Source organism: Hemicordylus capensis, chromosome 2 (genome assembly GCF_027244095.1).
Source record: "Hemicordylus capensis ecotype Gifberg chromosome 2, rHemCap1.1.pri, whole genome shotgun sequence".
Lineage (NCBI taxonomy): Eukaryota > Metazoa > Chordata > Lepidosauria > Squamata > Cordylidae > Hemicordylus > Hemicordylus capensis.
The window spans coordinates 121659019-121672896 of record NC_069658.1 but is presented as its reverse complement, the minus strand read 5'-3'; positions in this window follow the sequence as shown (position 1 = coordinate 121672896).

Sequence of the window (13878 nt, the reverse complement as noted above, 5' to 3'; positions counted from 1 at the left end):
ACAGAGTTGCAGGGGCCAGAGGTTTCCTTACTGTTATGTCCATGTGCATGCAACTGCAGTCCCATTCCTTCCATGGTTCAGAGTTTCACTCCAGAAACTCCAATTTGAACCCTTGGTTTATTATGAGTTTTACTGCTCAAAACTGGGGTTCACTGGAGCCCGCATTGTGTCCAAATGCATGTGCCATGGAGGCTGCATCCCCCCGGACCAGGGTTGAGGGAGGAAGCTCCTCCCTCTCTCCTTGCATGACTGGCTCTGAGGACTGTCTTTCAAGCAAGAAGGAAGCCCGCACAGCCAGTTCCCCCTCCTCTCTGCAGTCAGCCAGACTGCAGAGAGGGAGTTCTCCATTTCATCCGAATGCAGACAGGAGAGCAGGGCGTGGGGGGAGCGGAACCATGGATTCATTGGACCTACGGTTCCATGTTCCACGTGCGAATGTGGCCTCTGTGTCAATGTGCATAGCTCTTAGCAGCAAGCACATTCATGGACTTCTGAAGGAAACCTGATAGGAACCAAAGTGTTCCACATCAATTGAAAGTAGGAAGCAGGTCTGGGGACAAGTGAGCAATAGAAACTCAGAGTAGCAGCCATTTTAGATATTACTGTAACCGTTGTAATGTTTACATTTCTGCACGGCACATTTTTGTTTCATGACAGTATTTTTTACAAAGACTGCAGCAACAAATATTACACAGATTTCTTTAAAAACTAGGATGAGAATTGCAGGCCTTTCCAGTTTCATAACGCTTATTGGCACATGCAGTTATAAACATTTATTCATACCAATGTGCACTTTCTCACACATGCTCTGATCTCTTGTTAACAACCAATGTTATATTTGTCTCCCTAATAAAAGGTTGCTATAGTCAAAACATATTGCCTCCAGTCATCTGGGAGCTCAAAGCATTCATCCAAACATCTCTGATACATCCATTCTCCCACTGCTCAAGCAGTAGTAATAGAACTAAATTTCCAGTGGAGAAACTAGTTTTGAGTCCAGCAATGATTCCTGCAGTTCAGGTGACAATTCTGTCAACCACCATACATGTGGTCATTTTACCTCCCATCTCCATGGCACATGCTGGCCAAAGATCTTCCAATGGTTGGCAACAGGAACACATGCTCCATCAGACACATTGTATGGGAAGCCCTTATGGAGATCCATGAGCACAAAAACTCAATATACTTCCCCCCTCCCACATTTCTGACGGAGAAGAATTGCACAAGTCGGGCCCTATGCAAACAGGCCTTTGTGTCTTTCACATGATAACTGATAATACAGGCTTTCCTATGGAATGTTCAGTCAAATTTTTTCCATTGCTACTTAAAATGCAGAAGTAAGTTAATATATATTTAACATCAGGTACTGACTTTGCAAAGGATTTCAGACTTGTCAAGTGGAAGGGCAGGATCCTCTGACTCTGGGACCTTGTCACAAGTACAAGCTGAAAAGTACAAAGTACAAGCTGAAAAGGACAACAGGTTTGTAAGAATCAGTCTCTTCAGGAATCCTCACATCTGCCCCTCTCTTCATGGCCACCATTGTCAGAAAAGCAACAAGTGTGGAGTTCAGGAGTCCAGCCTGAATCACAAGGTCCTTTAAACCCTTCAGATCAAAGCGAGAGAGAGAGAGAGAACACAGCAGTACCTCTGTTGTGATGTTCATCCCATGGTTACAAGCAGGGACGGCGTGGAGGAGGGAAGACTTTCTATTTCTGTTTAAAGCAGCCTTTCATCCTAGTCTCCTTTTATTCCTGTCAAATGTATCTGCAGCTACTGCTCTACTCAATTTGCCCTTGGCTATATGGCCAGCTAATCCTCTCTAATAAAACGCTTGGTGTCCGTCCGTGGATGGACACCAAGCGTGTGTCCGTGCCTCCCTGCCCTGTTCTGCGCCTGCGCGAAGCGCAGGCCCAGAACAGGGCAAGGGAGACACGCTCGCCGGTACCCGGCAGCCATCTTGGGCGGCCAGAAGCGGCCGCCCCGAAGAAGCCGGAAAACCGGCGCCGGGGTAAACTGAGCGAGGCAGCTGCCTCGGCCAAAAGAGACGGAGGCCGGGGGCGGAGTGGAGGCCACTTAAATATTTTTTTAAAGGCACCCGCAGCCGACGCCGCCGACCCTCCCTCCCAGCTGACCCCCCCCCCATTAAGGGCCAAATCGGCCCAGCCACTTGCCCCCGCAGCTTCCGCCGCCGACCAACCGGCCGCCCACCCAGCTGCCGATACCTCCTTACCACCGGCACACGTCCTCCGCTTGATCCGCTGATCAATTAACAGAAGGAGAGAGGTGCTCGCATGCACAGCTCCACTCTCTTTAAAGTCTCTTCCCGAACTGGCGGTTTGCGTTCTTGCCGCCCAAACCGCCAGTTCGGGAAGAGACTTTAAAGAGAGTAGAGCTCTGCATGTGAGCACCTCTCTCCTTCTGTTAATTGATCAGCGGATCAAGCGGAGGACGTGTGCCAGCGGTAAGGAGGTATCGGCAGCTGGGTGGGCGGCCGGTTGGTCGGCGGCGGAAGCTGCGGGGGCAAGTGGCTGGGCCGATTTGGCTCTTAATGGGGGGGGTCAGCTGGGAGGGAGGGAGGGAGGGGGAATGGCAGCGGGGGGACAGGAGAGCCGTTACTAGGGCCCGTTGTTCAACGGGCCAAAATTCACTAGTTTTAAAATATTTAGGACAACAAGGTGATGCTATGGAACAATGTTCCACATATCCACCAGCTGATAGGAGGGATTGTGTGTACAATCCTGAATTAGTTCATCAAATTACTACCCCCATTTGGACAGACGAAGTGCTGCTTTGGGTGGTTGGACCATGCACAGGCTATAAACTATTTTTAAAATCAATCTGCAAACTATGGATGCAGCTGTAACTCAGTGGTAGAACATTTGTTTTGCATGCAGGAAGGCCTAAGTTCAATCCCTGACATCCCCAGATCAGGCTGGGAAAGAGCCCTGCCCAAAACGCTGGAGAGCCAGTCAAAGTAAACCATAATGAGCTAAAAAGGTTTTGATCCTGATCCAGCAAGTCTGCTTTTATGTTCTCCGTGTGGACTCCGAGAGGCCACCAACAGCTTTACAAATCACAAAAACCTATTTGCATAGTACACACACACACACACACACAAAAAGCAGCTCTTTCAGAACAGAAAACCTTCAATTTATTATTATTACAGCTCCATCTGCCAGACACCAAATAAAACATGAATGAGTAAGCAAGTAAGTAAAGTGATTGACATGGGAGTTGAATGCGATTGAAAGTGGCAGACACAGAGCTTCAGGTCTGCATAAATCCTTGTCCTTCCCCCAACATAGGGAGGGACAAAATTTGCAATGTTACATTGTAGAATAGAACAATATTGGACCTCTGAAAAGTATACAGTGTACTGTGCTTGATTGGCCAGCAAACTCGCCTGGCCTGACCCCATAGAGAATCTATGGGGCATTGCCAAGAGAAGGATGAGAGACATGAGACCAAACAATGCAGAAGAGCTGAAGGCCGCTAATGAAGCATCCTGGTCTTCCATAACACCTCATCAGTGCCACAGGCTGATAGCATCCATGCCACGCCGCATTGAGGCAGTAATTGCTGCAAAAGGGGCCCAAACCAAGTACTGAATTCATATGCATACTTATACTTTTCAGAGGTCCAATATTGTTCTATTCTACAATCCTTGTCTTCTTGGTTCCATGTAATATTCTAATTTTCTGGGATTGTGGATTTGGGGTTTTCATGAGCTGTACGCCATGATCATCACAATTATAACAAATTAAGGCTTGACTTATCTCGCTTTGCATGTAATGCATCTGTCTCATATATCAGTTTCACCTTTTAATTTGCATTACTGAAATTAATGGACTTTTGCACGATATTCTAATTTTCCGAGTTTCACCTGTAGTACAAGTCACACAGCAACCTATATTGCTTGTTTTTCCATAGTTGGAGGAGTTTGACCCCTCGCCACGCACACACACACACACACACACACACACACACCCTCACCCACACCCACCCACCATAGCCTCAGAACCAAGTGATTATATTCACGTTTCTCACATGTGCTACATGAAGCTTCCTCCAGCCAATGCTGGCTTTTGCTTATGAGAAAGATCGACCTACTCCCATCAGTCATCATTTGGAAGATGGCATGAACCGAGAACAGTGTGGGGAATGAGGGCTTGTTAGGCTGCAGAAGGATCTGCCCAGTGTCTGGCTGGCTCAGGTTGAGCCTATGAGGTAAAGCCGTCTCATTAGTATATAACTCTGTCTGTCTCTCTCACACGCACACACATGCACAGGGAGAAGACATGTGCCATATCCCCTGTGTGCTTCTCTCGCATTGAACTGAACAACTCTCTGTGGCAGAAACCTGATGCAAGCTTCTTTAATTATCTTTAAACCTCTTATAAGTGCACCTTATTTAGGCCAGGGCATCTTCCCACAGTGTAAAAGAGGAGCATGCGCTCTCAGGGTGGGGGAGAGGAGGATGGATTAACTTTAAGTACACACTTGCTACTGTAAGTTGAGAAATAAAGAGTCAAAGATATCTACTAATGCCGAAACAAAAATTACTAAAAGACAGATATTTTCCCGATAATATATGCAATGCAAGCCTATGCATGTCCACTCAAAAGTAAGTCCATTTGAGTTCTGTGGGACTAACTTTCAGGTAAAGGTATTATATATATGGACATGGGCCCAGCTTCCAAGTAAAACATACATAGGAGTGGCATGTTATTAAACAGATTAGAAAGATGCCAACTCATCAAGCAGCTCACTTTTAGCCACTTTGTGCTTATTGGAAAGATGGAACATAAATGTTTTAAATAAATGTCTCTCCTGAAGCTTGCAGGAGAGACAAGAGGAGAGACAACATCAGCTCCCAGGTAGACCCCAGGGTGTGAGACTGGGTGCCTGCCTGTTTGCTTGTCCTGCTTGTCCTGCTGCCCCCATGTCTGTTATCTGCCCCCCAGGACTGGCTGCTGTGCTGAGGTGAGGCCTTACAGGATTGGGGCCGGGGAGGAGGGTGACTTGGCAGTTTCCTGCATTCCAGCTGCCTAGAGCTGCCTGCTCAGGGCTATATAGGCTTCTGCCAGTGGCGGTGGGCCTGCCACTGGCAGGGTCGCCACCAAAGGGGCGACACCAAAGGGGGTCGCCCTTTGGGGGACCCATTTCTGGGGACGGCGAGGGCCAGGTCTCTTGGCCTAGGTATTTGTATGGGGGGCATTTAATAGTAGAACTTCTGTTTTAATTTGTCCTGGGTGAGATATTCCTAGAATGTGTCTGGGCTTAACTGGAGATGGGGAGACAGGGGACGTGTCCACTGACTGTGGGGCGGTCATTCCAGTCATGGTGGGGAACAGAAGAAGGAACGTTGGCAGGTCAGTGGGCCGTTACAGGGGAAGGGGACTTGGAAATCTAATAGCTGTTTCCCCTTCCGGCTGTCCTGCCAGCTCTTTGACCTTGGGGAGCAGTGCCGACCACCCTTGGAACCTCACCTTGCTCCTCTGTAATGCCAGGTTGGTCCAGAACAAATCAGAAACCATCCATGATTTGATTCAGGATGAAGGTGCTGACCTGGTATGTATTACAGAGACCTGGCTGGGGGAGGCTGGGGGCCCAGTGTGGTCCCGGCTTCTCCCTCCAGGCTACTCTGTTGAGGAGCGGGTGAGGGACCGTGGGCGGGGAGGTGGAGTGGCTGTGGTCTATAAGAATAACCTTTCCCTTACCAGGATCCCTGTTACAGTGTCGGACCATATCGATGTGTATACTTAAGTCTGGGGACCAGGGATCGACTGGGACTTCTGTTGGTGTACCAATCGCCTCGCTGCTCAACAGAGTCCCTAACTGAGCTGACAGACTTGGTCTTGGACTTGGTGTTGGAGTCCCCCAGGCTTGTGGTGCTGGGGGACTTCAATGTTCACTTTGGGACCAATTTGTCCAGGGTGGCTCAGGAGTTCATAGCGGCCATGATGACTATGGGCCTATCCCAAGTGGTCTCGGGGCCAACACACATGGCTGGTCACATGCTTGATTTGGTCTTTCACTCTGATCAGGGTGGTGTTCCGTGGGTGGGGAATCCTGTGATTTCCCCATTGTCATAGATGGACCACCATCTGGTTAAGGTCAGACTCACAATCGCTTCCCACCTTCACAGGGGCGAGGGACCTATTAGGATTATCTGCCTGAGAAGGTTATTGGATCCAATAGGATTTCAAGAAGCCTTGGAGGGATTTAGTGTTGGCTCTGTTGGTGATCCTGTTGATGCCCTGGTGGAGAATTGGAACAACAAACTCACTGGGGCAGAAAACACGATTGCTCCTAAGCATCCTCTCCGAACTGCTTCAGAACTGGCCCCTTGGTATATGGAAGAACTACAGGGGCTGAAGCGGCGAGGTAGATGACTGGAGCGCAAGTGGAGAAAGACTCGGCTTGAATCCGACAGATTGCAATATAGAGCTCATTTGAAGACCTATGCTCAGGCCATACATGCGGCAAAGAAGCGATTCTTTTCTGCCCGTATTGCATCTGCAAGTTCACGTCCGGTGGAATTGTTCAGGGTTGTGAGACGGTTAGTGAGTGCCCCTCCTCCCTTGAATCAGAATCTGGAACCATCGATTACCCACTGTGATGTGTTTAATGAATTCTTTGTGGGGGAAATCTCTCGTATTCGGGCCGACTTAGACTCCGTCTCTACAATTACTTCAGTGTCTGATGTGGAGGTGTCCAGCGACTCCTCTTGTGTGATTAGGTTGTATCAGTTCCAGTTTGTGACTCCTGAGGATGTGGACAAGCTGATTGGAATGATGCGGCCTACCACCTGTTCTCTTGACCCTTGTCTGACATGGCTTATATTATCTGGCAGGGGGGTTGTTGTAGAAGGCTTGGTAGAGATTATAAATGCGTCTCTGAGGGAAGGTAGGATGCCTCCTTGTCTTAAGGAGACAATTATTAGACCGCTTCTGAAGAAGCCTACCCTGGATCCCTTGGACTTGAAAAACTACAGGCCTGTCTCCAACCTTCCGTGGCTGGGCAAGGTAATTGAGAGGGTGGTGGCCTCCCAGCTCCAGATAGTCTTGGATGGAACTGATTATCTTGATCCATTTCAAACTAGCTTTCGGGCTGGCTATTGGGTGGAAACTGCCTTGGTCGACCTGATGGATGATATCCAATTGGCAATTGACAGAGGAAGTGTGACTCTGTTGGTCCTTCTGGACCTCTCGGCGGCTTTCGATACTATCGACCATAGTATCCTTCTGGAGCGTCTGAGGGGGTTGGGAGTTGGAGACACTGCTTTGCAGTGGTTCCGCTCCTACCTCTCGGGCTGCTTCCAGATGGTGTCCCTTGGAGACTGCTGTTCTTCAAAATCTGAACTTTTGTATGGTGTTCCCCAGGGCTCCATATTGTCTCCAATGTTGTTTAATATCTACATGAAACCGCTGGGAGAGATCATCAGGAGATTTGGTGCAGGGTGCTACCAGTATGCTGATGACACCCAAATCTATTTCTCCATGTCAGCATCATCGGAAGAGGGCATAACCTCCCTAAATGCCTGCCTGGAGTCAGTGATGGGCTGGATGAGGGATAACAAACTGAGACTTAATCCGGCTAAAACGGAGGTACTCATTGTGCGGGGTCGGAACTCGAGAGATGATTTTGATCTGCCTGTTCTGGATGGGGTCACACTTCCCCAGAAGGAACAGGTACGCATTCTAGGGGTGCTTCTGGATCCGAGCCTCTCCCTGGTGTCCCAGGTTGAGGTGGTGGCCAGAAGTGCCTTCCATCAGCTTCGGCTGATATGCCAGCTGCGTCCGTTTCTTGAGGTGAATGACCTCAAAACAGTGGTGCATCTGCTGGTAACCTTCAGACTGGAGTACTGTAATGTGCTCTATGTGGGGCTGCCCTTGTACATAGTCCAGAAACTACAGCTGGTCCAGAATGTGGCAGCCAGGCTGGTCTCTGGGTCATCTCAGAGAGACCATATAACCCCTGTATTGAAGGAGCTACACTGGCTGCTGATATGTTTCTGGACAAGATACAAGGTGCTGGTTATAACCTATAAAGCCCTAAACAGTTTGGGCCCTGGGTATTTAAGGGAACGCCTTCTTCTGCATGAACCCCACCGCCCACTGAGATCTGCTGGAGAGGTCTGTCTGCAGCTGCCACCAGCTTGTCTGGTGGCTACTCAGGGACGGGTCTTCTCCACTGTTGCCCCGAGGCTTTGGAATGCGCTCCCTAGTGAAATAAGAGCCTCCCCATCTCTTACAGCTTTTTAAAAGTCTTTTAAAACACATCTCTTCACCCAGGCTTTTAATTAATGTTGTTTTAATGGTTTTAATGGTTTTAATGCTGTTTTAAAATATTATTTTGAAATTTTTAAATTGTTGGTGTGTGTGTGTGTGTGTGTGTGTGTGTGTGTGTGTGTGTGTGTGTGTCCATTTTTGTCTTAATGAATGTTTTACTTTGTTTTTATTCTGTTGTAAACAAACAAGCAAATAAAATTTATTTAGTTCAATTGGCACCCTGAAGCCACTAGGTTTCATTGTTCTCTGATCCCCCTTGAATCTGCAGCAAGCCTGAATTTGCATTTGAATGGGAGAGAAGGCTGTGAGATAGTCCCCAGAGGGAATGGAGCTGCTCTGGGAAGAGCACCTGCTTGCTTGCATGTTGAAGGTTCCAAGTTCCCTCTCTGACACCTCCAGATAGGGTTGAGGGAGTCTCCTGCCTATAACCTTGGAGAAGCCGCTGCCAGTCTGTGTAGACAATACTGAGCTTGATGGACGAAGGGTCCAACTTGGTAGAAGGCAGCTTCCTATGCTCCTAAAACATTGTTAATTATTTTTGACACAAGCACTTACAAAAATGGAGCGGCAAATGTCCATCTTGAAAGGACTCTCTTCTTTCTTCCCCACACATGGTGGAATGTTTCTTGTAGGATGGTGCTGGCTGCAGCATATGTGCTGTATCTTTCTTTCTTTTTTTAAGGATGATTTTTTCTCCATCTTCAGCACTATTGATTTATTCATATGTACATCTACATCAGGGCTGTTCAACTTTGGCCCTCCTGCAGATGTTGGCCTACAGCTCCGATAATCCCTGGCTATTGGCCACGATGGCTGGGGATTATGGGAGTTGTAGTCCAAAAACAGATGGGGAGGCCTAATTTGAGCAGGCCTGATCTACATAGATATAAATAAGTTAAAATCAATGCAGCTAACTCTGCTGCAACGTCTGTCATGAAGGCCTGAGTATAGTTATATACTATTCCTGAAAGAGCTGGAAATGTTAATTGCTTTATGAACAGAGACTTGGAGTACCAGTGGGTGAGGGGGAGGTACTGGCAGATATTGGCCAGGTGCATGGCTTCTATTAGACAAGGGGGGACAATTGCACCTGGGCCCACAGGGTCTGAGAGGCCCCCAAGGGCAGGGCAGTCCCCCCCATTGCCCATGGGTTACCCCCCCTTCTTCTGCTGCTTAGCTTGGATAGCTGTGAGCTAAGTAGCCTGCTGGGCACTTCCTTCTTCCCCCATCCCCCTGCCAATCAGGAGAGGAGAGCTGGTCTTGTGGTAGCAAGCATGACTTGTCCCCTTAGCTAAGCAGGGTCTGCCCTGGTTGCATATGAACAGGAGACTAGAAGTGTGAGCTCTGTAAGATATTCCCCTCAGGGGATGGAGGCACTCTGGGAAGAGCAAAAGGTTCCAAGTTCCCTCTCTGGCATCTCCAAGATAGGGCTGAGAGAGATTCCTGCCTGCAACCTTGGAGAAGCTGCTGCCAGTCTGTGTAGACAATACTGAGCTAGATGGCCCAGTAGTCTGACTCAGTATATGGCAGCTTCCTATGGTCCTATGAATATACATGGTCCCAGCCCAATGGCCACACTGAGATGGTGTTGTGGGGAGGGGAGGGGGGCAGACACACGGGGCAGAGGGGCAAGAGCTGAGAGACGAGAGAGGGCCCTGTTTCCGAGCAGAGAGAGGCTCCGCTCTGCTCAGCCGGTGTGTCCCCGGCCCAGCCCCAGGGAATAAATTAAGCTGCAGCTGCTGTAGTAGCTTAATATATTTTCCCGCTGGGTGCACACTGGCTGAGCAGAGCAAGGCCTCTCTCTGCTCAGCAGGCAGGGCCCTCTCTCAGCCCTTGCCCTCATATGTTCGCTCCCCCCCTCCTTCTGCACACCTAGTGGCGCTTGCAGGAGAGGAGACATAATTTAAACTTAAAGTGTAAAGTTACACACATTTTGTGCATTTTGTTATGTTGTGCTTTGTTGTATATCCTATTCTTTCTTATTACTGCAATTATCTTTTATGTATCTGGGCTATTGTCAGAGGCTTAATTTGTCACAGTGGTACAAGCACTTCCCCCCCAAAAGAAACACACATATGTATGTGTGTGTACATACTGTAATGGCATTCACAATTAATGAAAAATGTTCATTTCAATGTGGAAAAAATATTGGAATATTGGCTTAGTTCTTAAAACTACAGGGAAGAAACAGTCACAGTGATTAGGAAGACAATGCTCCATTAATGAAATTGGGGCTACAGCTCTTGAAACAGCTGGCGAAAAATTAAGAATAGCTTTGAAAGAAAACAAAGGATAATACTGATTTTGATAACAGCAAGAGACTACGAACACATGCCAGTCATTTATTTAAATCCCATAGGCATGTGAAAGAATAATTGTGTCTGCATTTTAAAACCTATTATCTTCAATTATTAAAATTCTTCATTGATCCTGTTGTATTATTTGGTTCTGCTGTTATTTTCACCTTGTAACTGTAGTCTCCTGTCCTCTGTTAATCTGCTACACTATATTAAATGCGTTCTTCTGCAGCAAAGACATGGGGCTGGGAGAAGGAGAGGAAGGCCGCAGGAGGTCCATTTTAAAATCGCATGCCTGGGCCCACTCCAACTTTGCTACGCCCCTGCTATTGGCAGACTCCGGATGATCCACAGATACACCGGTTTCACAAAAATATGAAGAAAAAATACCGAAGGGGTCAAAAAACCTAAACAAAACATCCCAAATTGCCACTCTGCCCTGATAGTCAATGGGATAAAATGTTTGTGAGTTCAGTTAAGCAGGTGGGTGGAGCTCATGGAATTCAGTGGCAAGGAGGACTTCAGCAAAAAGTGTGGGAAATTTCCCAGCTTGAATAATCCCTTCTTCTTTTGAGAAGGAAAGCTGTCTAATAGAATAAATAAATTGAAATTGAATAAATAAATTATTCAATTATAGAAATTGAATGAATGAGTGAGTGAGTGAGTGAGTGAGTGAATGAATGAATTTTCCACAGAGTAAAATGCTGAAACTCTGTGGCTCCTTCACCACTTAGGTAACATCAGTTCCATTTCTGAAAGGGAAGAAATTTGACACAGTTAATCTCTGGGAATTATAAATGAAGTATTGCTCTCCCAGGTGCTGGGAGTTTTCAGAGAATTTCCTCTCAACTCCCCAGTATTATGTGAACACTCTGGAGGTTCAGAAAACCACAAGAAGACTTACTTAATAGAAGAAACATGCCTTAGCCCACCCCTGTACAGTTAGACAAAACTGAAGAGCCCTGCTTCTTAACATTACCTCCTGAAGTACAAATAAAATTTGCATATGAAGGAAGACACATGCTCTCAGTCTTGCTTGTGGGCTTCCCAGAGGCATCTGGTGGGCCACTGTGTGAAACAGGATACCGGACTAGATAAGCCTTGGGCCTGATCCAGCAGGGCTGTTACGATGTCCTTAACTTCTGGTTTTAATAACCAGCCATAGACTCAGGCAACACATGTGCACCAGAGAGTTAGGGCAACATTTTGTGGCAGATCCACACGTGTTTCATAACTAAATATCTAAAAGGTAATCCATTTTAATTAATAGATTCAGATTTGCAGTTTTTGAATTTTTCCACCCCCTCTGCGACTCTTATCACCATGCCTCTCCAGTGGCCTGCCGGATATGCTATTCTGGGTGGTTCATTTTTCTCCTTGACAGCTTCTGCTTTGTTACTGCCACTAAATCAACACCTGTGTATCATAACTTCTTGCAACAGCAAGTATTTAAAGAATCAGTTCTTTTTAAATGGTCAGCATCAACAGAAACCAGATTTAGATTCTTCGGATTCAAGACCGAGTTCCTTAAATGGAAACGTGGATTTCAGGGCTTTCCAGGGCTTTGCATTCAGAGACTGGTTACTGGTCAAAGTTAAAGAAGCATTAATATTTTCACCACTAGCTTCCTAACAAAATACAAATGTAATATATGTAACATGTGCTACAGAAATACTTTGGATCGAAGAAGGCATTCTGCTCAGACAACAGAGGGGCCCCCCACTTCAACCTTCTGCACCCCACCCCTTAATGCCATTCTAGAGGAATCAACCTGGAGCACAAGAGGTTACAGTGGGAAGGCGGTACATAAAAGGCCTGCTCCAGAATAGAAACTCCACTCCCAGTTCTTAGGCTCCAATCCAGTGCATTTAAAGCATTTTGTAAACTTGATAAAACTCCTCTGGCACTGCAGTATTAGTAGTAGTAGCAGTAGTAGTAGTAGTAGTAGTAGTAGTAGTAGTATTTTTCACTTTGTACTGTGTGCAGCACAGAGCTGGCCAAGATGTCCAAGATGCTCTCATGCAGGGGTTCACACTCATGTGTCCTCAGATGTTGTTGGATTACAACTCCCATCATCCCCAGACACAGTGGCCTTCCATTGTGGCTGGGATTATGAGATTTGTAATCCAGCTGGTAACACAAGGTTGGGGTCTCCTGGTCTAAAGCATTCCTAGGCGAGAAGAGGCTTGAATGCAAGGCCTTCCAAGTTTATTATTGATTGATTGATTGATTGATATACTGCCCTTCCAAAATGGCTCAGGGCAGTTTACAACTAAAAAGTTTACACTTTTAGAAACTGCATCTCTTCCGCTCTCAACAGCTCTCAACTTCAAATTAGCAGAGCAAATATATTGTAAAGATGACTTGCTAAAACAAGTTGTTTTAAATGAGTACTTTAGATTGTTCTGCTTTTTTGCCATGGAGAGAATCCTTTGCACATCAGTTTCTTCACAGGGTTGACTGCATTTATTATAGTAGTTCAATGCTGCCCTCTTGTGGAATTAATGGCTCTTTCACAGATAAATTCCAGTAAAGTAGCCCTGTTAGTTGGATGCTAAAAACCAGCAAACAAGAGTCTTGTAAAGTAAAAGTAAAGTAAAAGTAAAGTAAAAGTAAAGTAAAAGTAAAGTCAATTCCGACTCCTGGCATCCACAGAGCCCTGTGGTTGTATTTGGTAGAATACAGGGGGTGGGTACTATTGCCTACTCCCATGCAGTATGAGATGATGCCTTTAAGCTTCTTCCTATATCGCTGCTGGTCAATATAGGTGTTCCCCTTAGTCTGGGAAACATACCAGCAGGGATTCGAACCGGCAACCTTCTGCCGGTTAGTCAAGCATTTCCCCCACTGTGCCACTTAAGGTGACCAAGAGTCTTTTGGGGTACCTTAAATTTCTAACACTTTGGGGAACTAGAGTCCACTAAGTAGGTTCTGGTCCACAAAAACATGTGTTACAATAAATGTGTCAGTCTTTAAAGATGCTACAACTCTTGTTTCAAGTTTCTCTTTGGGGGAAATAGCTCTAATTGAAAATTGAAACACTTTTGTGAAAATTTAATGGATTTATCCAAATTTCATTCCTTTATTTGCAATGTTTCTTTACCTTGCATCTTTATACTTAGACACTATCCAAGACCTTGCTCTCTTTTAAGTCTAATGCTGTTCTCTAAAGGCCCGTTTCTCTGGCCAGCCTTGAATTCATTGTAATTCGGATCTTAAGCTAAAACTCCATTTTATGAGTAGTGCTATTGGTATTAGTCACACTAGCTTCATTAGTTAATATT